We start from the raw sequence: 18,796 nt of genomic DNA, 5'->3' as shown, positions 1-18,796 counted from the left end.
CCTACCCATTAGCCAACCCTTCTTTCCCCCTACCCCGAACAGCCGTGCCACCACCGCCAGCTGCCGCGCCAGCCGCCGTCACCACCACCCCCAGCCACCTTTCTGCCTACTCTCCTTATTCGGCCTACCAGGTTTTGACGAACGCCGCCCTTCTATCCTTAGTCGTTATTTCATTATTTTCTATTTATGTTCATGTTTAGGCTAGTTAGATATGCATGTTGTAGTGGATTTTAGGTTGTTAGGTAGCCTGGGATGTGGTTAGTGGATTTAGGCCTGTTTACTTGCACTGTTCATGTTTCTGTTTTATCCAATTTGCAATTCTGCTGTTGCTATGATATTTGTAATGTTCATATGCTGTGATTTCTTATTTCAGCTGCTCTTTACACTGAATTTTCATGTTTATATTCCTTATATGTAATTGCAAGCTTTCATTTTAATTCATATGAACTATTTGACTGCTGTTTATTTTTCAGGACAATCCAATTTTAGCCGGAATGCTGTCCAAATTTCTGTAAAATATTTTCATTCATGTTTTAGTTTTGGCATTTTGAAATCTGCTTTCCTTTGCTTTACCCAACCCATTCATGAATGCCAGGCACGCATTCTTATTCTCTTTGATTTCCTGGTTCATATATTGCATTTTTGATGTTTAATTCCAATTTTTGCTTTCTCTATATCTATTTGACTCAGCATCAACCTGTTTTCCTTATTTGGTTAGGAGTTACTTATAGTCCCTACCTGTGAATCCTTGTTACTTGGAATATTTTCATTATGCCACTTACTTTAACCCACTTTTCACTAACTCCCTAATTTTAACTTTCTAAACACTTTTTCAATTCTAACCAACCTAACCTTTCAAATTTCTCCTCTGCTTTTCTTTCACTTTCTTTTAACCCTCTAACCATGGCATAATGATAATTTTTCTATTTAACATGAATTCAATTACATTTTGGATTGTGCATTCTTCCTTTCGAACTTTTAACTCCTATACAATCCTTAATGCACATTTACTTAACTCATTTCCCTCCTTCTAATTCTCCTTTGCCACTTTGTATTTCTTTTGACTATTTGCCTCTTTGTTTTCCTATTTTTTTATTATATCCTGGTTCTCTGTTTTTCAGGATGTCAGATTCCCAGAGAAAGGGAAAAGGAAAGGCTACCACTGGCAAACGTAAAAGAGGAGAATCATCTATGTCTATCATAGATCTCATGCATGATGCCTCCTGGCGGGAGAAAAACTTCACTCCGCAGGAGAAGGCCGACCAGCTGCTCCCTGCTAATGACCCAGTAAAGTTTACAAACCGATACTGTGAGCTGAAGTATCCGGTATTCGCAAACTCCAGGAACCTATACCTGGAAAGGACCTTGAAGATCCCAGGAGAACTCCAGCAATACACCTCTGATCAGATCAAACAAAGAGGCTGGTTCTTCCTGGAGAGACCCCTGATTGAGGTTAATACATCTTGGGTTAGAGAATTCTACTGCAATTACTTCAAGACCTCCCTAGATGCAGTAAACCTCAGAGGAAGCAGATTCTGGTTACTGAAGAGGCAATAGAAGAGGTTCTGAAGCTTCTGCCTAAATCTGATCAGCCAGATGGTTATCAGAAAGCTGAGGAAGACATGCGCTTTCTAAATTTTGATTGGGATGCAGTCAAGGCCCGGATAGCCCTTGACCCGACCATTCCTTGGATTATGGGTCAGAACACCACCATGCCCAAGGGAATCAAGCGGGCATACTTGAATGATGAGGCTCGGCTGTGGCATCAGATACTTAGCAACTTCATTATGCCGAGTACTCATGAGACCGATATACCTGCCGCTATGATCACCCTCCTATGGTGTGTGATGGAGGGTAAGGACCTGTACCTGCCACGCTTTATCCGATTCTACATGGCCAGGGTCCACGTCCGAGGCACTCTTCCCTTTCCATACTTGATCACACAGCTAGGCCGTCGAGCTGACGTGCCTTGGGAGGATGCTGATGAGAGGCCACCTGCTGCAGAATGCAAGAAGATCATCCCGCACAGCAGGAACTTTCTGGCCTTGGGCTACAGACCTCCAGTCCTCATTGCTCCTAGTGACACTGCCACACCATTTGCCGGCCCCTCTTCCTCCGCAGCTACACCTTCCACCACCACTGCGCCTCCACCTGCCCCAGAGCCCATCTATTATCTAGTGCACCGCCTGTTTTGACGGCTTGACCAGATGGAGCATCGTAACAAGCGACGCTATGAGCACCTGAAGCTGATGATACGATCTGGCGACATCCCCTCCGAGCCTGACACACCATCCGAGGCATCTGAGGAGGAGACGGATGTGCTCGAGGCAGAGACACACCCACAGCAGGAGGCAAAGCAGGCAGGCACCCAGCAGGCAGCACACCATCAGGAGGCTCCGCCTCAGATTCAGGCTGTAGACCCTGAGATCCCTCTTCAGTCAGCACCCCCTCCACAGCAGTCAGGCCCTCAGATCACCACCACAGAGACTCCAGCTACCCAGCCTTCCAGTGATGACACCCTTTCACACCCTGCTTGACTGAGCATCAGGGACGATGCTACATTTTAAGTGTGGGGAGGTCGCCATCTCTGGCATATTATTTTGGTGAACCACTACAGACTCTTTTTCTTTTATTTTGGATATTTTTCTGTATTTTTCTCTTTATTTTTATTTCTATTTTCTGAGTACTTATACATTGTTGTTTATGTATTTTTACTCCATTTCTGCATTTTGCATTTTTAGTTCATATTTTAGCCACTTAGTTTAGTTATTAGTTATAGAAATTGTGGATTGATTAGTATAGTTTACCCTTTTTAGCATAAGATAACTCAGAATGGATTAAAAAGAAAAAAGAAGTAAACTAGAGACTTTAACAGAATCAAAACAACCCACACCTTGTATATATAGCATTACATGTTAGTTAACAACACTTCATCAAGGAGAAACACTAGAACTTTAAAGCCATTCAATATAAGTTTTACATTGAGAATAATGAGAATTTTTAACTAAACCTGCATGACATACATAAGTGATAAATGATTTTTGAGCTAGAGAACACATAGCCTGTGAGTTTTGAGCTTAATTGTATGGTTACATTCAAACCATAATTTTTATTCCTGTGTGTTCCGCCCTTCTTTTATATTCTAGTGTTCTTTACTTTGTTTTAATATATATGTCCGATTATAAAAGGTAGATACATACCAGGAGAGTGATTGAGGCTATTATTTGATTTTATCTCACTTATCCCAAAATAGCCTACCTTTTACATCACCTTTGTTAGCCCCACTGAGCCTTTAAATCCCCTTTTATTCTATTAGCCACATTACTAGCCTTAAGCAGAAAAACAAAATAAAATCCCAAGTTGAATCCTTGGTTAGCTTAAGATAGAAAATTATGTATAGTTTAAATGTGGGAAAACCTATTGGGAACATGGATCATAGAAACAAAGGGTAGAATGTTGAAAAAGAATAAAGATGTTTCAAATTAAGAATTTTTGGGAAATATGCTCATGTGAAAGAAATTAAATTACCATGTGCATTAAAAAAAATTTAAATTATTTTTCAATATTTGAATAAAGGGGACACCAAAGGATCCCCCAAATGCAAATAAAGCAATACACATGGGATAAAAATAAATATTGAGGCATGAGCATGTAAAATCAAAGTGGGAAAATATGGGAAAATAGGTAAAGCAGCTTTGATTTAGAAAGTATGTATGTTAGGTGAGATCTTAGTCTAATTAAGAATTCACTTACTAGCTCACTTAGCCTTATACATATACCCTTACCTTTACCTTGGCCCCATTACAACCTTACTTAAGACCTCATGATTTTTGGTATAACTATATTCTATGATTGTTGATTGGTTAGATGAAGAACAAAGTTATAGAAAGTAAGAATAAAAAGAAGAATAGAGTGATTAACCCAATAAACACTGAGTGATTAGAGAGTAAACACAAAATCCAGTGAGGGTTCAATAACTCAGTAACATTTATCTCTGCTTAAACTATTAATTGTCTTGCAAATTTTTTAAAATGTTTCTCTCTCCCATCTCAATTGTAAAGGCAATTTATCACTATCTAAGGTTTGGCTATATATATATACATGACTCCTTGAGAATGTGAATTAATTTAACTACATGCAAGCTTTATATTCAAGTGAATAAAAAATTAGAATTGCATGATGCATCATTCATCTAGGTAGTTGCATTTAGATTAGATTGCATTGCATGACATTCCACTACTTTAACCTTACTTTTTGCCTTGGATTTAGCATGAGGACATGCTATTGTTTAAGTGTGGGGATGTTGACAAACCCATATTTTATGATATATTTTGTGCTTAATTTGAGTAATTTATTCAATCCTTCACCCACTTATTCATATTAATTGCATGGTTTTACTCTCTCTTCCTTATTATGTGATGTATGTGAAAAACATGTTTTCTATGCTTTAAAATTAATTATTTTAATTACCTTTATTTCCATTCAATGCCGTGATTAGTGTGTTGAGTAGTTTCAGATCTACTAAGGCAGGAATGACTTAAAGGATGGAAAAGAAAATATACAAAAATGGAAGGAAAGCACAAAACGGAGTTTCTAAAGAAACTGGCATCCACGCGATCGCATGGGCGACGCGGACGCATGCCAAGCGCGAATCAACAGCGACGCGGCCGCATGACTGACGCGACCGCGCGCCTTAAGCAAAACACATATGACGCGGTCGCATGACTGACGCGACCGCGTGACGAGAAAAGCTCCGAATGACGCGACCGCGTGACCCACGCGGATGCGTGACAGAGGCCACGCACCAGAAATTATAAAAAACGCTCCCAGCGATTTCTGAAGCCCTTTTTGGCCCAAATCCAAGTCCAGAAGGCATAGACCAGAGGTTATAAAATGTGGGAATGCATCCATTCAGAGAGAGCTCGCCAATTTAGTTACTTCTCATGATTTAGGTTAGTCTTGAGAGAGGTTCTCTCCTCTCTCTCTCTTAGGATTTAGGACTTCTCTTAGTTTTAGGAGTGACTCTCAATCCCAGGTTTAATGTTCCTTTATTTTAAGCTTCCCTTTCACTTTTATTCATTCCATTACTTAAGTTCATTATTTACTTTGCCATTTAATTTATGAATTCTCCTATGTTCCAGATTATTTGAATTAATGTTATTTGAGGTATTTCAGTTTAATATTGCTTTCTTTTATTTATGCTATTATTGCTTTTACTCTGAAGACATCTTTATTCCAATAGATTTACTTTTCCCCTTTTGGTCTTGGTTAAGAAATCAGTAACTCAGGAGTTATCTTAGCTCAATATAATTGATAACTGTTATCCTTACTAATTGAACTGTACTTCAATAATCCCAACCTTTTCTTAGGAAATAAATAGGATTCGAAGATCAAGCTAATTAGTCCCTTGACTTTCTTTTGCTTTAGTAAGGGTCAACTAAGTGGAATTAAGATTCAGTCTTCTTTATTATTGAGAAGGGTAACTAATCTGGACTTCTAATTTCTCATCCCTTGCCAAAAGTTTGCTTTACAGTATTTATTTATTTTTAATTGCCATTTAAATTATTTGTCATATTCGTTCCTCATTCTTAAAACCCCAAATTTGCAATCTCCATAACCAATAATAAGAACATACTTCCCTGCAGTTCCTTGAGAAGACGACCCGAGGTTTGAATACTTCGGTTATCAATTTTTAAGGGTTTGTTACTTGTGACAACCAAAACGTTTGTACGAAGGGATTTCTGTCGGTTTAGAGACTATATCTACAACGCGACTGTTTTTATGAAATTCTTTACTGGCAAAAATCCTAACGTCAATCATCACTCCCACTAAGATCAACGGCGGCCCAACGGCCTAAGGTGGAATCAGAGCCAATAATGGTGTAAAAAAGAATGCCAACAAAAAATACCCAGCCATAGTTAACGTTGTTAGCCCTATCCGTCCACCTTCGCGAATCACTGTTGACGACTCAATAAACGCAGCTACGGGGGAAGTACCCAAAAGTGAGCTCATAACAATTGAAGATGCATCAGCCATGAACGTAAAATATTGGCCTTCGAAATAACCATTGAGATCAAGAAACCTCACAAATCTAGCCATTGGATATAAAGTAAGCGTTGTATCCAATATATCAACGTATAAGAATGTGAACAGAGCCTCCCAAAATGTACCTTTGTTCATACCCTCAAATCATAACACACCAGCGGTCTTTTTAATCACGTGAACATACACCAACTTCTTGAAGTATCGGTATACTTCGTCGCTGTGTTTCGTGGCTGGAAACACCGTAAATGCAGTGTTTCTGAATCACGATATCACGGTGGCAAAAATGATGCCGTCTATCATTGCACCTTTAATTTTCTTCATGAGAAAACCACCAAAAGTAACTATGAAAGATTCTTTCACTGACAAAAGTAACCATGGAAGATCATAACTCCTCAGATGTCCACAAAAATTTAATTCCGTGTGCAAAAATAACCAAACCTGATGTAACCTTAATAAAGTGGCTTACGTGGACAGTTTTTTTTCATGATGGCACGTGTTGCTAGGCCTATGTGTATTTAGTACTATTTAGGAACAATATGAACCTTAATTCTTTGATCTTCGTTGGAACCCAATCTTTGCAGAGTAAAACCATGCCCGAGCACAACTATCCATTGTTTCGAGCTATTCCACAATAAAGGAGAACCATAAATTAATTTATTCCCATAGAATTTGAGCAATATCAAGGAGAGAAGTAACTACAAGCGAAGGAAGCAGATTTTCAGGAGCTTCACATTCAAAGATGAAGAAGAAAATTCTGGATGGAAGATGTGGTTGTGCTGAGTATGTTGTCCTATTAGAATCTTTAACGGTTGCTAATCCTGGAAGATGGTTCATTTGTTGCCCCTTTTTGAAGGTATCTAACATTATTTACTATAGTTAGACAAGTATAGGGTTTCTCTGCATCTTTGATTTTTTTTATTTTTTTGGCTTCTGTAGAGTCGAGATTGCAATTACTTTGTTTGGGTTGATGAAATTGATGGGGGATGGCAAAGTTTGGCAAGGTATTTGATTAGAAGACTCAATAAGCATGAATGTGGTGTTACTAATTAGGATGTGATGAATGCTCTAGTAGACCACAGGGAGATAAATGTTAACATGGTCATGAAGATTGAGAAGAAGATTGAAGGTGAAATCAAAGCTATGAAAGTATGGCTTGTGTCCGTGTCTTTGGAATTGTTTCTGCAGTTTACACTTTTCTTGTTTGTAATGGTCATATACAAGTGATCGGGAAGTTTGATTCCAAAGTTTATGCATAAAAAATAGTTTCAGTACAGGGTCTAAGCATTTTGTTCCAGGGAAGAACAATGTAATTCATGTTTGAATGGAATGAAATGTTTGCTATTGATTGAATTTTTATTTTACACTATTCTTAATAATTGTTAATTTTTTTCAACATTGATTAAGCCTTTTGAGTTGAGTAATTAGTTAATTATAATAATATCAATATCAGAATGTAATATGTACTAAAAAAATCTACATAATCATTTATAAGGTTTTATCAAATATGAAAACAACCATAAGCATTCATAAGGTTCTTAGAAGCTACATCAATAACAGTTTGAATAGTGAATGTAGCATACAAAAATGACATGATAACCCAAAATAAAAATAGTTAAACATAAGTGATCCTGATCAGTAAAGTATTCAGGTAAATTACATAAACCCATATTCTAGAAAAACAAGATAATGACTGCTAATGATCATTTTAGTTTGGTGTCGAATTGCTGCTCTCACTAGATAATCCATAGATTGTGCCTTGCACAATAGTAGATGCTCTAGGTGGTCTGAATCCAGGAATTGATCATCTCGGTGTAAGGTGTGATGTTGGTGTTGGCATAATCTGTGCGAACCTGGAAGTTGTGCCTGCACTAGCTCCTTGCATTGTATATGGGGATACAGTGAGTGGTCTGACAGATGCATTGGATGGCTGATGAGGAGTGTTCAAAGTTGGAGCCCAAGGCACAGGGGTCTGAGTGCTCGATGGTGGCGTAATGTTGGTGGCTTGTGATGGAGGAGGCCTCTTAGTGGATCTCTTTGTGGTCTTTATTTTGTGGTTAATGGCCTAATTGGTGGTGGCACTTGTAGTGTAACCGGCATATTACGAGATGGATTCAATGTGGTAGTGGCCTATAAATTAAATTGGACATAAATGTAAGTAAACTTAATAACTCCAATATATTTGAGCAATTAAAAAATTTAGATTTTACCTGTGGTTGGGTTCCAGCAGTCAAATATGACTCAGCTTCTGCAACTGCAGCATCCAAGGCTGCCTCTGCCTCTGCAGCCTCCAAGGTTTCTTTTCGATACATTTCAGCCAATCTTTCATCATCCTCATCATGCTCTACATTAGCAGGTGGTACTTGTGCAGCTGTTGCTGCAGTAGAGTTTTGACCATTTGCTGCAGCAGTTGCAGCTGCTACCATGGCCTCCTTTTTAGCCTTGCAACTTCTAAAATGGTGCCCTTCCTGTATAATAATTGAGAATTTACAAACTGGTCAGATAATTGATCACAATTGTACTAGTCAAGAACCAACTAAGCAATTATTCAATCAACATTTCACAACCAATACTTTACAAGACAAATATTCATTAACAAATATCCCCAATAATTGTTGACAAATAATATTTCACAACGTTCAAATAGTATTTGCATTTATTTGACCGTATTTCCTCTTTATCCTGTACGGGTCTGGGTTAACCTTGGGATTATCCCTAGTGGTATCTCTCTTCTAAATGGGCCTCCCGATCGGCCGTTTGTAATGAGGAGGCAAAATTAGTATAGTGTCTAGCTGTTGCCAATACTCTTGACTAGCCACCGGCTGAACCAAAAATTGGTATGTTGCATTGTAAGAACTAATTGCCAGCCATGTGTATGCAATTTCTTTAGCCCCCCTATTTTGATGTGCCAATGCTACACATGCATGTTTGCAGGGTATCCTAGTAAGCTACCATAGTCTACATGTACAAATATGCTTCCGAGATTAACACTTACGTTTATAGGCAAGCATTGAACCTCAAAGATATTCCCACCATCATCCCCTGTCCAGAATGGCCTCCAGCTACTGCTCTCTTTCTTGTTTTTCTCCAATCTACTCTATTGTACTAGACAAAGCCTTCCATTGTATCCCCATAACTCATTCTTATTTCTAGCCAAATTTCTCATAACATAACACCTTATCTCTTCTAGGAGGGTAATGGTTGGCTTTTTCCTAAACTTCTTACACTTTGAGTTGAATATTTTACTATTGTTATTGGTGATATTATCCACCTTTGGCCATTCACTGAAGTGGGATCTTGACCATTATTTTGGTGGAATGCGACTCAGATACTCCCAAGCATGCAGGTTTAGTCTTCTAACTGTGGCCATGGCTGCTTGAAAGTCTTGAGGGGTTGTGCTTCTTCCACAAATCTAAACTGCACACTTGAGTTCTTTGCTTTTTCACTGCTTTGTGAAGTTGTGTCATATATGCATAGCACAAAACATATGTTGTGCCCCTGACATAACATCCTCTAGAGCTGGAATAAGACCCTGAAAAAATATATAAATAGTTTGAATATTGAGTTGACATGTTTATATGCAAAAAAAATGTGTAAATACTTGAAATGTTGTACCTTCTGTTGATCTGACATAAATGTTCAGTAGTTATTTCTTTGATCACCCAAATCTTCTTGCAAAAGCTCAAGGAACCATTTTCAGTTGTCCTTGGTTTTTGAATCCACAATAGCATATGTAATGGGATAAATGTGATTATTCGCGTCTTGACTAACAGCAGTCAAGAGTTGTCTGATACTGTATCTTCTCAAGAAGGTCCCATCCAAGTTAATAAATGGTCTGCATCCAGCCAGAAAGCCCCTTCCTATAAGCATCTAGATAAATATATATTCTTCTGAATAACACAGTTGAATCTGGCATTGGTGTGGTGCATATATTCACGGTGGAGCTTGGGTTGGTCTTTAAAATTTCCATGGCATATTCTCAAAGTCTTGCATATTGTGCTCTCTCGCTTCTTTCAATTCTTTCTTTTACTTTTGCCATCGATCTAAAAATTTTTCTTTCACTCAGCAAAACATCATACTCTTTCTTAAAGTAATTCTCATCCTCTCAAACATTCATTGTTGGCTACACTCTAATTTGTTGCTCCAACTCATCCACAACCCACTTACCATCAGTAGACCTATTGTGCACAACTCTACAACAAGTATGATCATTCACAAATGTTTTCACCTGATAACTCAGAGGATAACTCTTCTTAGCATAGTATATTTGCCAAGGATAGTTCTCATCCCAACATAATACCTTCACTCTTGTACTATCCACTCTAGGAAAAAAATACTCCTCCCTAAGTTGATATTAAACTTTCTCACAGCCTGCTTAAACTGCTCTAAAGATTCAAACCCCATCGCTACTTCAAACCTAACTTGTCCAACAGGTACATCAGCATTACCTTGTGAAAAGACCTCTAGTTGTTCCTCATCTGAATCTGCACAGCCGTGAAGATCCTGAGTCTCATAATAATGTAATCCTGGTTTGGGGTCCGAATAATCTTCAAACTCATCTACTAGCACAAAAATACTTGGAGCCTTGTTAGGATCTGGGTTCTAAACGAAGGTTTGTCCAGTAGGTTCAGTTCTGCTAGTGCTTTTTCTGTTTTGCTTTTAGGCACTTCTCTTGCTTCGTGATGAGATGAACCTTCATCGTGTTCATCATTTTGACTTGATGATGGTGGTGGTTAGGGCTGAGTGAGAGAATCAGAATCCTCTACATGATAGGGTTTAGATTGGGATTCATTACAAGCTTGGGGTATATATTGTGTCAGTATCTCTGGTGGTGTTGTTGGGACAACATGAAAAGGTTGAGAACTAGAACTATGTTGTGAATTAAAACAGTGTTGTGAATTTAAGGTATTTGTGGCTTGTTGTGTTTGGAGGTGGTGTATGGGTTTATCTATTTGTATGGGATTACTAGGTTGTCTCATGGATATGGTGAGTTGGCTAAGAAAATGTATGTCTTGTGATAATGATGTCCTTGCTTGTGTATTGAGCTGAGTGTTGGATTGAATGTTAGGCTGCTAATTGAGCTAGCTACTGGGCCTAGTACCTGACTGTGTGGTGGGCTGGACTTTAGGATGATCAGTTGTTTTGGTCATCTTAGTAACCTTTTTTTAGGAGTTGGAGTCTTCCTTGCACAACTCTTTGCTCTCACCTTGGAAGGAGAGACAACATCAACTCCATCCTCTTCAACAACTTGTGGCAAGCTTATCAGGTGCTCAGTGTATACACAAATCCTATTATCATTCCTTAATTCAACTTCATACATCTCTATTATGTCCTTATCACTCCTTAATAACTTCAAACCACCATTAAGCTCCATTCCAGGCACTAACTAATAGCATTCACTGATCATGGTGTATCATATATCTCTAAGGAGGTCATTCATAAAAAAACCCATTAAGAGTATCAACATTGACCTTTCGAGTTTTAGATTTTTCACCACCTAAATACACAGTTCTTCCATCTTTTATTCTCTCAAATTTTTCTCTGTGATATATCTCCAGAGTGATATGTATTATAGCCATCTGTGTAAAAGAATAACAAGAAATGGATATTAACTACATCACTCATTCTAAAACTTGTCTAAAAAACAAAAAGGTTTAATAACATTGATTAGATGATGATTAATTTCAACAAATGAGACAAAATACCTATAATACTTATAATCAATACTAAAATCTAATTATAAACAACGGTGTCATATTTATACTCAGAGTTAGTCATCTAAATCAAACTTAAAAATCCAATTAAAATCAAACATTCTCATATTTATATCAAACTTCTAAACTTAAAATGAAACTAAAAAATCACTGCATTGACTAGCCTCTTTTATAGTTGAATTTCTAACCCAGTCTTATATTTGTTAGCACAATTATTATACATAATAAATAGACTCATATATAGACTAAAATAATATGAATAACTTTGTATTGAAGAGCACTATCACATCTTTAATGGAACAATTTAACGAGATAGAGCCTGAAGGGTAGGAACTTAAAAAAAGGCTTACTTCAAAGATATTTATTCACTAAATAAATATCTAACCAATTGGTGTAATACACTTGTAGGTCTGTCTTACATTCAATTCCTAAATATGAACCATCCAAAATGAATATGAAGAATCAATTAATACACACCCTAATACACCAAAAATAAGAAAATGTTGTATTCCCACTATAAAAAATTATACAGCTTAAATAGAGGGACGAAAATATAATGAAGTGATTGCAAAACGAAATCCTATTGTAAATAAATACAACAACTGAACTAATTTTTCACATTAAACAAAGAACTGTTATAACTATAAGGTTACAGTCATCGAATCACTTAATTTATGAAAGTATTACCTCTTAAAGCCTTCGAGTGTGACACAGCTCACCTCTGAACACGGTCTGTTAGGAAAGTAGCAACCTCCCTCTCCGATGTCATCGCAGGAATAGAATCACAAAACAATGGGGTACTCTAAAGAAGAAGATGATGAAAAACTACTCTATTAGGGCATGGTTGATTTCACGCTCAAAATGGGGGTGGGTGACATTTCTTATTCGTCATCTAATTTCAATTTGAAGGAGTAAGTAATTTTTTTAATTAAGCAAATTAACTAAATAAATACAATTTCCATAAAAAAAATAATCCACCTAAGAAATCCTTTTGCCACGTTGTTATGGATGTGGACACCTTACATAGCTTAACAATACCCTTCTAACATTTGGTCAGCGAAACAATCTTTCATGGTTATTTTTGGTGGTTTAGTCTTTTCTTTATCATGAAATAAGCTATGATAATGGAACCAAGCCAGCCTAGCCATAATGTTGGGCTTTCCATTTGATTCTTCAAGCATAGTATGTTATCAGAGATAGCGCCACATGGCATTATTAGACTAACAGTTCCATTGATGACGTTATGACGGGAGATAACGCTATTAAGTCAGATCTTGAACATCCACCAAGGGTTACTAAAGTTGATGGGTTGAATCTAATAAGCCAATGCCTTATTGTTTTGGAGTCCAATAAAGGCCAAGAAAAGCCCAGTTCCCATGAAAGAAGAGATCCAAACAGGCTTGGGAACAAGCTTGACAAGTTTGGTGTGAAATCCACGCACGTGGTATAACCTGGGTCGGCGGAAATTTACATGTCGGGTCGGGTTGCACGACCCGGTGGATTGGACCAGTGCATTTAGTTAAAGGGATGGTTGGTTCAAAGTAAAGGGGAATACAGTCGGAGACGTCACAAGTAGCACCAGAGTCAGCAATGATGCTGGTGTTAATGGCAAGGATGTAAGCCATGGCGACGAATATGGCGGTGCTAGAACGAAGCTCAGTGGTGAAACTAGTGTTACGCTCTATTAGCTTGAGATACTTTCCAACTCGGCTTTGAGCTACGAAAGAATTGAGAGGAGCTAGGAGTGAGAATTTCAAATTTATGATTTGGTAACTCTCAAATTCAAGTTCCATATTTTGTGGCACCATTTAGAGTTTTTGTATTTGCAAAGAATGAAATGCATACTATTGTGTGTTAAGAGTGCATGAAAGTGAAGAAGAGAAGGATTTGGGATTTGGTTGGGAAGTGGAAGAGCATTGAGAATCAATATATGAAGGTCAGTGTTACGTGTGAGGGATGTATATTATTGTCACATAGTTATATGTAGCTGCTATCTATTTGATAAAGAAGAGACGCAAAAAAGTTACCCCCGTCTTTGAAGCTCGATGCATGTGTCCGAAGAACGCTCTATAAGCTCGATGCAAGGAAAGAAATCAATTTCAATTTTTTGTTCCGCTCTCATGAAGAAGGCAAAAACTTCTTCCATTCTGGAAGGTCATCGTCGGAGCTTTTTATCTAGTGGGTTGAAGGAGGCCATCGTTGTAGCAATCCCAAAACCAGCCTTCAGCAGAAGAGCACAAAAATGGAAGATTCTCATTGGATGATTAGGGTAAACAATGGATTAAGAATTTATTGTTCCTAATGGATAATAGGAGATGAATTAAGAATCTTTCCCCCAAATTTTATGGTATCCTTTTATACATTATTTTTAAGGCATGTTAGATCCTCAGTGATCCCAAAACGATGGAATCAACCACTGATACTTTGCTCTGATTGATTGAGTGGGCTTTAAACCCGGATTCCCTACAAGTTTTTCTTGGATGATAAATTTACCCGTTAGTTTTAAGGATGCGCAAATGTTGGCACTACTTTCTGAAATTGAAAATCAGTTGAATAACTTTTCTTATCACATTGTCTTTATATATTAGAAGGTGGAAATTCTATTTAACCATATCTATTTTGTTTGTTGAATCTTTCATCCCACCATCAAAAGAGTTTTGATTACTTCCTTCCCTCTGTATGGCTCTAACAAATACTTCTAAAGAAAAGGTTGATCATGTTGCAGACATTAATACAACGAAACTGTCTTGGAATTTGGTTGTTGGAGTAGTTCGTTTGTATGAGATTCCCAGCTCTTGGAATCCCAGTGATGTATGCAACATAGAGTTGGTGCTCCAAGATGAAATGGTCTGCATCGTACTATTTAAATTAAGATATAATGATATTAATTTGTGAAGTTTATGGCTGTTCATTTGTGTGTGTTTATATTTGTGTTTCTGTTAAAGGTGATCGTATACATTGCTCCATTCCGAAGGCAACTGTTGTCATTTTTAAGACTGTTCTTTGTGAGTTTGGAATTTACTCAATGAAAATTTTCATTCTGTAATCAAATTTGAAAGGTGTGAGGACAACTGCGCACAACTTCAAGCTAAGATTTTACATGAAAATTTCTGTCAGTGCTCTTTCCAATGACACCTTTCAACTGAATCCCTTCCAATTTGTTTCCTTTTCAAAAATTAAAGCAATTGATGCTGTAAATATGAATGTCCTTCTAGGTAATATAGTATTGAGATCATTGATAAAATAATTTATTGGATTATGTGATTTTGTTATTTTGTTTATGGCTGATTTGTTGTGTCTTTGTTGTTTTTATCTCTATTATGGTATAGATTGTATTGGTCATGTTATTAGAAAGAAGGATGCTAGACCAATGGTTACAAAGTCAGGTCAAGAAGGTAAATTCATGACACTATCCCTAGAAGATCTTCATTAAGGAATTTTATTGCCTTCATTAGGGTGTCATTAAAAGGTCAGATCTATTATAGTTATTGTTATATGTTTTACAATATGGTAGGAAAAATAAGATGAAGTGCACTGTGTTTGGTGAAATGATTGGCAACATATTGTGGATAAGGATGATGGTGAGCCACTGATATTGGTCGCTCAACTCTTCAAGGCAAATCAGGACCTGAATGAGATCAATGTTCAGAATAGTCTTTATGCCTCTAGAATGTTCCTCAACCCTAACTTCCCCGATGTTGTTGCATTCAAGAACCAGTATGTAAACACTGAACTTAATTGAATTTGGAGGTACTTCGTATATCTATTTAGGTAGACTTGTATAATAGTAATAATCATTTTTTATTCGTCGCATTACTTCGAGTTAGCCTCTTGGAAGAAGATGACATTGGGTCATAATGAATTAATCATGTAGAGACCCAACTTCAGTATTCAGTGAGTGATGAACTTTCGGGGGTGCCTTCCCAATAAATACAATTGAAAAAAGTCTTGAACATGACTTACGTCAGCTAACTTCTTACCTTTTTTTTATTAACAATAACTATGTTGCGTTGTATTTTTTTCTTATCATAATGAGAGTCCATGTTCTTGCAGGAAGGCTCCAGTTGGGTTTTAGCCATTATCATGTCTGTATGTCGATGTTGGCACCCGCAATTGGTATTATGCCTCATCCCTCATGTAAGAGTTGTCCTAGAAAAGTTTTGGAGAATAAGGGTCAATATTACTGTGAGCATTGTCGAAAAATGGGATTCAATGCTCCGTTGAGAAAATCATTTGTTTGGTGTTCTAAAATTTTTTTAACATTTTAACACCAACCTTCTTTAGGTGAGCTTGATTTCTATTATACAAGTTAAATAGTGGCTATCTGCAGTTACATTTATTAGAAAAGGTCTATAATTTGTTGTCATGTAATTATTTTACTGGGAGTTCTATCTATTTTAAGAATAAAACCAAATCGATAAAATTCGGGGTACGTTAGAACAATAAAAGCTATGAAGTTATACTTTTCTAAAACTTTTATAACTACAATAATCTTCATGTTACTTGACTAAGGTTACTACTCAATGGTTTGTATTCTTATTTATATTCAAACTTAAGGTTACTACTAAACGACATCACTGCCTCACGCTTACTTGAGTTATTTTTTTTTTTACTGAATACTTTTAATTAAGTTTGGTTTGTTTTTTCTCAGGTATCAACTTATTGTTGTAATCACCGATGGGACTGGATGCATTAATATAATGCTTTGGAATGAAGCGGTAAAAATGATTCTTGGAAAAACTGCTAATGACATAAGGGATCTAATGGTATGATGTCATAAATTACAGAATGTATTTGGTTTTTAATCAATATAACGACTTGGGCTGTTATACAATTAATCAATCCTTTTTGGTTTGCAGAGACATGTCAATGGGAATGCCTACATGAAAACTTTTGAACCTATAATTGATAGGAAGTTCCTTTTTAAGTTGTCTATTTCACATAAAAATCTGACTTCTGTTGACCAGGCTTATAATGCTATAAAGATTAGTGATGATAAGGTACTGATTGGTCTCTATTCATCTCAGAGTTCTTCAATAGATATTGTAGTTCGTATCTTGCAAGTTGACGCATTCGTTTGCTAAGTTGCATTTTATATATGCTTACATATTGTATTTGTAAGTGATTTTGGAATTGATGTGCTGTAGTGTGTTGAACAAGCTTTTTCAAACGTGGTGCCTGCAAGTGAAAATCATGACCTCAACTCGAATGGAAAAGGAGCTGCTATTGTTTCTCTGTCAAAGGTAAGGATTCTATTGCATAATCTTTCTAACTCATGTTTCCATTATAAAGACGAATAATTAATGGTTGAACTTCTGTTGCAATGATGAAGGATTCTAGAATTGAGAGCATCTTTGAGAACGGATTAGATACTTCTGCTAAATGTGTTATTGCAGATTCTGCTCCAAGGTTGGGTGTTAGTGGACTTATGAGTCCTGAAGGTCAAGGGTCGAGTAACAAGACTTTTAAACATGATTCCATCAAGAGAAAAATTGAGTAATTTTCTAACAACAATGGCGATGTAATCCCATAGTAGTCGTCAGTTGGTAGCAGCTCAGTTGCTATAGGTACTTCCATTAGGAAACTTAGTCTTAGCAAGTTATATAAATTAATGTAATGAACTTTTGTTTCTTTGTTGTAATGACCTTAGGTGTCTATGAACTATGTAATATCAGTGTTTTAAAGACGTATGTTTTAGTTTAGATTTAATTTTTTATATACTTAAATGGAGTTTTAACAATAGTAACAATAATATAAATATATGAACTAATGGAAATCTGCACTTGGACTCATTTGTTTATTCAAATTTGTATGTTCTGTTCTGAAACATCAACTTTGTGAATATTGTTTTTGGTTTGCTGAATCTCTACCTTGCTGTTTAGTGATCCTGTGTTACTTCTATTTTGGAGAAAGCCAAGTAAGTGGAAAAAGTTGACTTGGGTACTACTAAATGTGAATTCATGTCTTATGGAAGCTAATCGTGGCTCAAGACTTCAAATCGTTCTTTGGTTATTAGACTCGTCATTATATTTGTATTCATGTGATCAAGTTTACGTCATCATTATATGACTCATTTTAATATATTTTTACATTGCTTGCTTAGAAAACAATAGTATTATTTGGGTATGCCTTTTGCAAACCATGGTGTACATATAAACAAGTTACAATCTGGAGTGAATTTCCAATTTTTCAACATTAAAGGACCCTTTGCATGCTTTAGCAAATTGATCAATTCTAAGTATCAAACTTTATCATTGGACTTAAAGACCTTCATTTCCAAAATAATGTATTCTCACCTAGAAAAGTGTCACCTTTATAATGTCTACTCTTACTTAGTGTTCTTGATGCATTTTGTCTCCATAAGCGATACTGTTAGCCAACTATATAAAGTATGTATATTGGTATTTTTATTACCTATGGAATGTGTTTCCATAATTATATTCATTTTTGGACTTACTATCATTAAGTCAAACTAGCTGCATATGAAGCTAGTGAACCTATTCTCACTGTCACCGTTCATGGATAACGCAATAAGCTTTTCTTAATATAATGAAAGGTGTATTCACTATATTACAACCAATTACTGCTGATTCTTTTTTTCCAATTTATGTTGAATATATAAACTCTAAACAAGTAACAAATTTTGGCAGGATGTTATAACTAAGAAATCAGCAGCAGACCCTAAACTTCTCAATTTATACAGTTTTCCTATACTCACAAAGACCAGCCATCTTTTGCTCAAGCTTACGCAAATAAACTCAGTTATTTCATTATAATATATTCATTGAAAATACAATCTATATACTAAGATATATCCGTGGTTTACTCATTATAATTGAGAGTTCATGTAGAGAACAATTATAAGTTGTCATTGTTTATCATATTCAAAATATGGGTTCTCACATAGTTACAAATAACAAGACAAAATATGTACAATACATTTCATGATATAGTGCAAAATATAGGTTGTCACAAGGTAAAGCTTAACAACCCAATCACCCATAGGCTTTAAAATCTTTCAATTATCAACTCTATCTGGC

At 36.4% G+C, this 18,796-nt stretch overlaps 1 pseudogene; it reads right to left on the bottom strand.

Moving 5' to 3' along the window:
- Positions 1-13,564, bottom strand: part of LOC107636822 — a 17,851-nt pseudogene extending 4,287 nt beyond the window's left edge.

This window comes from Arachis ipaensis, chromosome B04 (assembly GCF_000816755.2).
Source record: "Arachis ipaensis cultivar K30076 chromosome B04, Araip1.1, whole genome shotgun sequence".
Classification (NCBI taxonomy): Eukaryota; Viridiplantae; Streptophyta; class Magnoliopsida; order Fabales; family Fabaceae; genus Arachis; species Arachis ipaensis.
Note: the sequence above shows the minus strand (reverse complement) of the source record. Positions and strands in the feature narration are given on the sequence as shown.